Below are 10,587 nucleotides of genomic sequence, written 5' to 3' on the forward strand. Positions count from 1 at the left end.
AGATACATATATATAACCTAATTTACAACCAAATTAACTACATTCAGATACATATATATAACCTAATTTACAACCAAATTAACTACATTCAGATACATATATATAACCTAATTTACAACCAAATTAACTACATTCAGATACATATATATAACCTAATTTACAACCAAATTAACTACATTCAGATACATATATATAACCTAATTTACAACCAAATTAACTACATTCAGATACATATATATAACCTAATTTACAACCAAATTAACTACATTCAGATACATATATATAACCTAATTTACAACCAAATTAACTACATTCAGATACATATATATAACCTAATTTACAACCAAATTAACTACATTCAGATACATATATATAACCTAATTTACAACCAAATTAACTACATTCAGATACATATATATAACCTAATTTACAACCAAATTAACTACATTCAGATACATATATATAACCTAATTTACAACCAAATTAACTACATTCAGATACATATATATAACCTAATTTACAACCAAATTAACTACATTCAGATACATATATATAACCTAATTTACAACCAAATTAACTACATTCAGATACATATATATAACCTAATTTACAACCAAATTAACTACATTCAGATACATATATATAACCTAATTTACAACCAAATTAACTACATTCAGATACATATATATAACCTAATTTACAACCAAATTAACTACATTCAGATACATATATATAACCTAATTTACAACCAAATTAACTACATTCAGATACATATATATAACCTAATTTACAACCAAATTAACTACATTCAGATACATATATATAACCTAATTTACAACCAAATTAACTACATTCAGATACATATATATAACCTAATTTACAACCAAATTAACTACATTCAGATACATATATATAACCTAATTTACAACCAAATTAACTACATTCAGATACATATATATAACCTAATTTACAACCAAATTAACTACATTCAGATACATATATATAACCTAATTTACAACCAAATTAACTACAAAAAAAACACACAGCAAACAGAGTATAATATACCTCAAATTTAATGCCATTACTCCTTGCTTTAATCACCTTTTGCATGATAGTTGCACCACGTTTGACTTCTTTTTCGTAAGTCTTAGAGGTGCCAACTTCTTCATTTTGAACTTCTATATCTTTGTTTGTATCCATTTAACTACAACAAGTTCAACATGCAGTTTAGTATAACATCAACAAGCTCAACATGGATCATGCATTATTATAAACAAGCTCAACATGTATCAGTATATCTTAAAAAAGCTCAACATGCATTTTAATGATTACAAAAAATTTATAACATCAATACCTGAATAATGGTTCGAAGAAAGATGAAATGTGAAGAAAAGAGGGAACGCAGAAAGTTCAAGGAAATATGGTTCACAGAAATACGGTATTGAAGAAATACGTAATGAGGGTTACGTATTTCAATGAAAATATATTGTGTAAAATGGGAGATATAATCTTGGATGGAAATAAGGTTCGTAATGGACGGGATGATAGGGTTTGCAAAAGAAGAGAAGAACAATGAAGGTTGAGATGATAGTGAAGTTTACGTAATGAAGAGGAAACTGAAGCGGTTACTGTTATATAGACGTAACCTTTTTACGGCGCTTTTTTATAACCCTTTTAGAGCGCTTGTTTGAAAAGCGCTGTAAAAGGCGTCCTTATTTAATTTTTTAAAAGGCTATTTTACAGCGCTTTTCCTTATAAGCGCTGTAAAAGATCTCATTGTTTTATTATGTTATATATAAAACCCGTTTACAGCGCTTGTTCAAATAAGCGCTGTAAAAGGTCTCTTTATTTTATTTTTAAAACAGTATTTTACAGCGCTTATTTGCAAAAGCGCTGTAATAGACCTCATTGTTTTATTATGTTATATATAAAACCCGTTTACAGCGCTTGTTCAAATAAGTGCTGTAAAAGGTCTCTTTATTTTATTTTTAAAACGGTATTTTACAGCGCGTATTTGCAAAAGCGCTGTAATAGACCTCCTTGTTTTATTATGTTATATGAAAGTTTTTTTTAAAGCCTTTTATAGCGCTTTGTTAAACAAGCGTTGTAAAAGGCCTTATTGTTTTTGTGTTTTGTTATGTTATGTTATTTTTTAAACAAGCTCAACATGCATGCAAAACCCACATAGTAGTAACTGGTCACCACAAAAATCCCTTCCTCTTCACCAAACTCTTCTCCTTTTATGCATCTTCTTCACAAACATCAAAGCTTACTCTTTCACAATTCAATCTCCACCTCAACACCCTTTTTATCTCTTTACATTCTCTTTCCTTCTTAAATCGAAACTTAATTGGTATTCAGGATCATTGCCATGTTGCGAAAAATGGGTTTGTGTCTGGTGTTTTTGGGGATTCCCATGATGCGTACAAGGTGTTTGAAGAAATGGGTTTGTGTCTGATGTTTTTTGGATTCCCATGATGCGTACAAGGTGTTTGAAGAAATGGGTTTGTGTCTGATGTTTTTTGGATTCCCATGATGCGTACAAGGTGTTTGAAGAAATTAGGTGTCTGATGAATATTATTTTTAAAGCTTTTTTACAGCGCTTTGTCAAATAAGCGCTGTAAAATGTCTTTTTTACTCACTTTCAAAAGAGTCGTTTACAGCGCTTTGTGTGAAAAGCGCTGTAAAAGGTATAAAACACTCATTATTTTATTTTTAAAAGGATCTTTTACAGCGCTTTTTAAGATAAGCGCTGTAAAATGTCTCTTTATTTTATTTTTGTGTTTGGTTTATTTGGGTTGGGATGACATTAAAAACATTTTTATCATTGTTTATTGGATTAAAAATATTGTTATCATTGTCTTTATCACAATACTTTAGGAGATGATGAATTATTAGAAATGAGTATTCTGAAGAATCTATATATATATATGCACTGAGCAAAAGAGAATCTCTCTATTCAGTTCAGTTCAGTTCATGTAAATTACTAATTTATATTCAGTTCAGTTCATGTAAATCAAGCTAAATATAAAACACTCATTGTTACATGAACTTGGTATAAAACACTCAAATCAAGCTAAATATAAGCAGAAAATAAATTAATCAGAAAATAAATTAATCAGAACTTAGTATAAAACACTCAATTCAGATTACATGCATATTTACAATAACACAGTTCAGATTACATGCATAGCTTATATAAAACAATTAAACATATATATACATTAAGATGCCCTTCTTCTTTTCCTGGTGACATTCACATTTGTTTGTCCATTTACAATACGAAACGATGGATTAATCCAAATTCCCTCATCATGATCATCTCTAAGATATAAACCATCATCAGTTGAATCAATTTCATGTGGTTGTTGTGATGTTGCAAATAAAAGATCATTACCAACATCTTCATCATTATTGTTATCATCACTTATTTTATTGGTCGATAGGACAACAGACCATTTATCATTAGAAGGATCAGTGACATAAAACACTTGTTGAGCTTGCGACGCTAAAATAAAAGGCTCGTCTTTGTATCCCACCCTATTAAAATCGACAAGCAAGAATCCTGACTCATCAATCCGAACGCCATTATTATTATCGACCCACTTGCAACCAAATATGGGAACACGAAACATTGTGTAGTCTAACTCCCATATGCGCTCGATAACCCCAAAATATGATAGATTTGCATATATTGGGTTTTTGTCTTTTGCACTTGAGACATGCATCGCTTCAGCTACGAGAGTGACTCCACTATTTTGCATAGTGGTCTGATCATCTTGTTCTTTGGTATAAAATGTGTAGCCGTTAATAACATAACCAGTGTAAGAAAAGACATGTAAGCTCGGACCATTTGCTAGCCACCTCAATCTATTTGAAATTGATCCGGGGTCTATATCAAATTTTGACATTATGTGATTTTTTAACCATGTTACAAAACTTCGATTGTGCTCTCGAGTTATCCAATTTTGATTCCTATTCATGTTCAAACGAGATAACTGATCAATGTGTATTGTAACATACGGTTGAACCTCATCATCATTGTGCAGAACATACAATTGTGCCTGCTCCCATTCTGTCCTTGATATAGTCAGTAGTCTCCTTCCAGTTATCCCTTCTCCTGATAGTCTTCCCGAATGACGAGACATGGGAAGCCCTATGGATTCAACATTGGACAGATATTCAGTACAAAATTCAGCAGCCTCTTCAACAATGTATCGTTCAGCAATACAACCTTCTGGTCGACTTCTACTTTTTACGTACCCTTTTAATATTTTCATATATCGTTCTATCGGATACATCCATCTCATATAAGCTGGCCCACAAAGTTGTGTCTCCTTAACCAGATGAACAGTAAGGTGAACCATTATATCAAAAAACGATGGTGGGAAATACATTTCAAGCTCACACAAAGTAACAACAATTTCCCTCTGCAATGTCGGTAATTTCTGAGGGTCGATCACTTTACTACAAATTTCCCTGAAGAAGAAACATAATCTAGTTAAGGCTAGTCGAACTTTTTCAGGTAAAATGGAACGTATACCTATTGGTAGCAAATGCTCCATTATAATATGACAATCATGGGTCTTCAAACCTTTTAACTTGAGGTCTTTCATACAAACCAAATTTTTAATGTTCGAAGAGTATCCTTCTGGAACTTTAACTTCGTGTAGAAATTTACATAAAACAATTTTTTCCTTTCTAGATAGAGTATGAGCGGCTGGAGGTAGATATGTGCGATTTCCTTTCTTTACTGGAGCCAGTTCATTTCTTATTCCCATATCGACCAAGTCCAATCTTGCATTGACGCCATCTTTAGACTTTCCTGGAACATTGAGTAACGTACCAATAACACTTTCAAATACATTTTTCTCAATATGCATCACATCGAGGAAATGTCTTACATACAATGACTTCCAATATGGCAATTCAAAGAAAATTGACTTTTTCTTCCACCCAGTTTTCACCAGCTCTCCCGCAAAAGGTTTGCCAAATTTATTGGTCAAACCTTGTACTTTTTCAAGTATTTGATATCCAGTCGGTGCTAAAGGAGCTTTACCTTCCTCTGATTTTCCATTGAATGCATTTCTCCACCCACGATACTGATGACTATAAGGTAAAAATCTACGATGTCCAAGAAACACATTCTTCTTACAATGTTTCAACCGCATCCAATTTGTACTCTCTTCACATATAGGACATGCACACTGACCTTTAATGCTATATCCTGATAAATTACCATATGCTGGAAAATCATTAATTGTGCCGAACAACATAGCCCTCAAATTGAAACATTCTTTCTTATACCCATCATAAACTTCCACACCTGTCTCCCACATACTTTTTAAATTTTCGATTAGAGGAGTCAAGTATACGTCGATATCATTCCCCGGTTGTTTGGGTCCAGAAATTAACAGAGACAACATCATAAACTTACGCTTCATACATAACCATGGAGGTAGGTTATATATTACCAAAATCACAGGCCACGTGCTATGTGAGATGCTTTGAAGACCATGTGGATTCATTCCATCAGTAGAAAGTGCAAGTCTTAGATTTCTTGACTCTATCCCGAATTCAGGATACTCGTGATCAATTTTTGCCCATTGTGGGGAATCTGCAGGGTGTCGAAACATTCCATCTCTAATTCTTTCATCTGCATGCCATGTCAAGTGTTTTGAATCTTCTTCACTGCGATACATGCGCCTAAATCTTGGTATTATAGGAAAATACCACACGACTTTTGCTGGAGTAGATTCTTTCTTCTTATATCGAGAGACATTGCATTTCGGACACGCCTTAAGTAGTTCATATTCGTTTCGAAATAAAATGCAATCGTTAGGACACGCATGAATCCTTTCGTAACTCATTCCAATAGAACACAAAATCCGTTTAGCCTCGTAGGTTCGACTGGGAAGTTCATTATCATCTGGCAACATATCTTTTATGAGTGTTAATAATTCTGTAAAGCTTTTATCAGACCATCCATTACTCGCTTTTAAGTTGTACAACTTTAATATCGCTGACAGTCTTGTGAATTTAGTACAACCATTATATAATTCTTTCTCTGCATCACTCAACAAACTTTCAAACATTTTAGGACAATCTCGAAGATCTTCTTCAACTGCTTTTGCAATCTCATCAACTCGGTCCGGCTCATATGTATCTGTATCGAAGTCAGTTGAAGCATATGTCGAACTATTCTCAAAATTAATGTTTCCTTTTTTTTTTTCTCACCATGTCTTATCCAACATGTGTAGCTTTGATCAATTCCATTACATACTAGATGTCCTTCTAATTCATCTTCTCTAACACGTTTTCCAAAACAACATTTTAAACAAGGACAAACTACTCTATTTGGATCTTTTGCATTCTTCACTGCAAACTCAACAAACTCCTTCACTCCAATTTCATACTCTTTTGACAATCGATTGGCTGAAATCCATTTCCTATCCATATTATACCACCTATATAAATGCAGTTAAAAAAATAATAAGCTTTCAAAACATATCAACAAGTTTCAAAAAGAAACCAATATCAACTAACAATTTCAAAACAGAACAGATCATGTGGTATGAGTTTTTGACAATTTCTGACAATTTCAAAACATAACAGATCATGTGTAAAAAATACCTTAGACAACGTAGATGGCCGCACAGTACGTAGAGGATATTAGGGTTCCCAACGTATATAATTATTTGAAAGATGTAGAGGATATGAGGGTTTCCAAAGTATATAATTATTTGAAAGATGTAGTTTACAACGCTTGTGAAAAAAGCGCTGTAATAGGTAGTTAAATTCAATGAAAGCGCATGTATTTTACAGCGCTTGTGAAAAAAGTGTTGTATTAGGTAGTTCAAATATTTGAAAGCGCGTGTGTTTACAACGCTTGTGAAAAAAAAGCTGTAACTGATACGCGAAAGCGCTTCATTTTACAGCGCTTTTTTGACAAGCGCTGTAAAAGCCTTATAACGTTATGCGCAAACGTTATATGACCTACAACAGCGCTTGTCAACAAAAGCGCTGTAAAAGGCTTCGTTATTTTTAAAATATATTTACAACAACGCTTGTGTTTAGCAAGCGCTGTAAAAGGGACGCTGTTAAATGTCATTTTTGGCGTAGTGTCTCTTTGCCTGCATTCCTTATTTGGTTACTACTTAGTACTCTTGATATTAATTATGCTAACCACTGCATATTGAAATTTATTTCTTACTAGCCATCTAGGAGATTCTAGAACAAAGAACAGACCCAAAAGCAACACAGCAGTTGGAATGAGGCCTGCAATTTCATACACTTATCTAGTGAATAGTTTCAATTAATTTATAATGTTCTGCATATAGTATTCTTCTTCTTGGTGGAATTATACAGAAATTGGGAAGAAAACTAACCAATTATAGCTAAAGCCCTCCATGAAAGTAATGTTCCAATTATGAATGAAACAGATATAGGGGTAACAATCATGAACTACAAGAGAGGAAGAAAAACAAACTTATTTGTCATTGCATACTACTTACTACAGATTTAGTCAGTCCACTGTAAAGACTTGTGCCAAGTATGGCTCATTGTATACTCATAAGTGGGTAAGACACTCGTAAAACTGGACCGTAGTATTTAATACAAGTCGTGTTCTGTAACCCTAAGTTTGAATAATAATAAAAAGTACTGCAGTCGGAGAGATAGACACAATTGGCCGAACTTCGTGATCAAATCTCATGTGTTATTTATTTGTATTTTTTGTATCTATCTTCTTTTGATCTAGTTGTTGTTCTAACAACTTGTATATTACCATCAATCTGAAGTAACAATGTGTAGCAAAAATATACTTGATTTAAGGTAGTTAGGGCTCCTCGGAGTTTTTTCAGCGCAATTTCTACTCTGAAGACAGGAACCTTACATAATACATGAAATATAAAGTCACATTTTAATAACTTGAACATATGTAAGTGTCTCAAAAATGAAATTTTGAGAATCATTTGATTGAAAATCCAACCACATATGAAAAAACTCCCATTCCATATCCAGTTGCTAGTCTACCAATATCCGAAGGCATTGGATCCTATATAAGAGAAAAAGAAAAAAGTAAGTTCAATTAAAATCCTTGGAGAACGTGTTATGACAACAACAACAAAATGACATAAGTATTTTGTAGTAAGAACCTGAGAAAAGTAAATAACAAGTCACCCTGCAATACAAAAAGCACTAGACACTCTCATTGCCTGCAATATATATTCACAAAACCAACTTTTTTATAATTTTAATACCCCAAATAAAAACAAGCATCATCATTTTCCTCAAAAAATTACCCCCTTTCTTCCAACGAAATTGGCTATAGGACCACTTTCTTCCAAGGAGTGCTGCATAGAGTGAATTCATGAAACGCAAAGAGAATTACATCTAATAGGAGTACTGCATAGTAAAAAAAAAATATCGTAACCCAGAACAAGGACTACTACATAGTAAAAATTTCTCAGATACACCTTTAATTTGGATTAGCTCAGAATAAATTTGGATTAATATCAAACTTATGAAAATTTCTCAATTAAAAATAAATAATTTTAATTCTTAATATATATAAATAAAGCAGCTTCTTTGTTTTCCTTAATTATAATCAAATATTACTGTAGTAGTTAGTGTGTTCTATCTAGCGTAGCTCAACTAATAATAATTCAGTGAAGTACACAGCACAACCCGTCCAATCGTAAATCAAACATAAACAAGCACTACGAATACAATTCAAATCCAACGCCAATAAATTAAGATACCTAAGAGTTCAATTTAAAACAACACACAAAAAATTGAAACAACAACATTTAAAAATAATAAAGTGAGAGAAATCATAACAGAAATCAATGAAATAATGAGAGTGACAGGGATGGGAAAACGAACTCGTCTTCGAAACATGAGACAGCGCTGGACAGCGTCCATGCCTGGATAACCGGCGAGGGTAGTTTCGCCCATGGTAGGTTGAGAAGATAAAGAAGCAGCGAGAGGGATCTTTTGGTTGAAGAAAACGGAAGAAAAAGGAAGTCTGAAAGAAGAAGGAATGATTTTGACACCAACTTTGTTTTTCCTCATTGCAAGCAATCTTGCTCATATTTTGTAAGTTCTAAAACTGATGAAATCTACTTGTAGCATCATTAAAAGTGCTTCAAACCAAAAAGCACAAAAACAAATGGAATCATAATATTGACATATCAAGTAAATCATATTGCAGCTAAGGCTGGACAAAAAATAGTTACAATGTGTACAAACAAACCTACAATCAACCACTACAATTTCAGTAACCATAATTAGCAAAGGAAACCGTTCAATAGTCTAAGACAAATCACATACATACACATTTGTCTCTTACAATTCAACTTAAAAAGAGATTACCATATTTGTCAACAAATTAGATTGCTATTTTAACAAAGTAAGATTATACACATTTGTCTCTTACAATTCAACTTAAAAAGAGATTACCATATTTGTCAACAAATTAGATTGCTATTTTAACAAAGGAAGATTATACGTAAAAATACCACTTTTATGTGAATTACAAAGCATCTATATAACATTGAAGAAAAATACATGTTAAAAAAAATTACATGATACAATTTCAACAAAATCGTTCAATTAAATTTGAGCTTGAAGATGAGAAACTTAATATATGTTGTTTTGTTCTATCACTATCTTTTCTATGAATATGAATATAGAACAACTTCTAATCAGTTTTAAAATATACAAAACTAAAATCAATCAAATTGACACGGTCTGCGTAGTTAAAAAAAAATTAATAATAATAATAATAATAATAATTAATAATAATAATAATAATAATAATAATAAATATTAAATAAAAACACATCAACCATCCACTCTCATTCTCTTTCTATCCCACTCCCTCATTCTTGTCCTCTTTCTTCTCTATCTTGGCCAAGACAACCCCTTCTCACATTTTTTTGTTTGTTTTTCTTCTTTCTTTCTTTCTCATTGCTTCTTCTCATCTACAACACATAAACCCTCAACCCATATAATGAATTTAACATCCTCAAGAGCATAATTTCTCACACTCCTACAAATTCTCTTGTTTAGGATTTTGGATCAGAGTTTATGCTCTACGGAAGGAGAAGGGTACTCATTTCTTGAGACTCTTTGAGATAAATACACAACTCTAATGCTAATATGAATCTCTAGAAAAATGTAGTTTTGTTTAAAAATCTTATTTTGTGCTTAGAGTAGATTTAAATAATTTTTATGATTTTCTAGAGTTAACTAAAGTTTAGAATACTTTTTCTAAAATTTTGAAAATATTTTTTATACTCAGATTTGTCAGCTGAGGTCCTGCTAGCTACTATGAGAGTTGTTGGAGAACAAACTTAGTCGATTCTTCATAGTTGTGAGTTGACGACGGTCATTGTCGTATATTTTTATAATGCTATAATTATCATTTTACTTGTTTTCTATATTAAAGTGTTTATTGAAAAATTGGAGAACACAACTTTTGATTTTTTTCTCGATTTCATCCTTAATTATTTTTATGGACTTTGTTATGTGATATGTTTGTAGTTTGAATTGTTTATGCGTTATAAGCTTTGAAATATATGT

At 32.0% G+C, this 10,587-nt stretch overlaps 1 long non-coding RNA gene and 1 pseudogene across 1 annotated transcript; both read right to left on the reverse strand.

Annotated features, from left to right (window-relative positions):
- Window positions 1-6,114: 6,114 nt before the first annotated feature.
- LOC140920615 (uncharacterized) lies at window positions 6,115-6,752 on the reverse strand. Its single transcript, XR_012163345.1, has 2 exons — window positions 6,634-6,752; window positions 6,115-6,467 (listed from the first exon to the last, which is right to left on the reverse strand). It is a non-coding gene; the product is annotated as an uncharacterized lncRNA (long non-coding RNA).
- A 401-nt stretch (window positions 6,753-7,153) lies between these two features.
- Window positions 7,154-9,088, reverse strand: LOC101500724 (sugar transporter ERD6-like 7; annotated as a pseudogene).
- Window positions 9,089-10,587: the final 1,499 nt, after the last annotated feature.

The sequence above is a fragment of the Cicer arietinum genome, chromosome 5 (assembly GCF_000331145.2).
Source record: "Cicer arietinum cultivar CDC Frontier isolate Library 1 chromosome 5, Cicar.CDCFrontier_v2.0, whole genome shotgun sequence".
Classification (NCBI taxonomy): Eukaryota; Viridiplantae; Streptophyta; class Magnoliopsida; order Fabales; family Fabaceae; genus Cicer; species Cicer arietinum.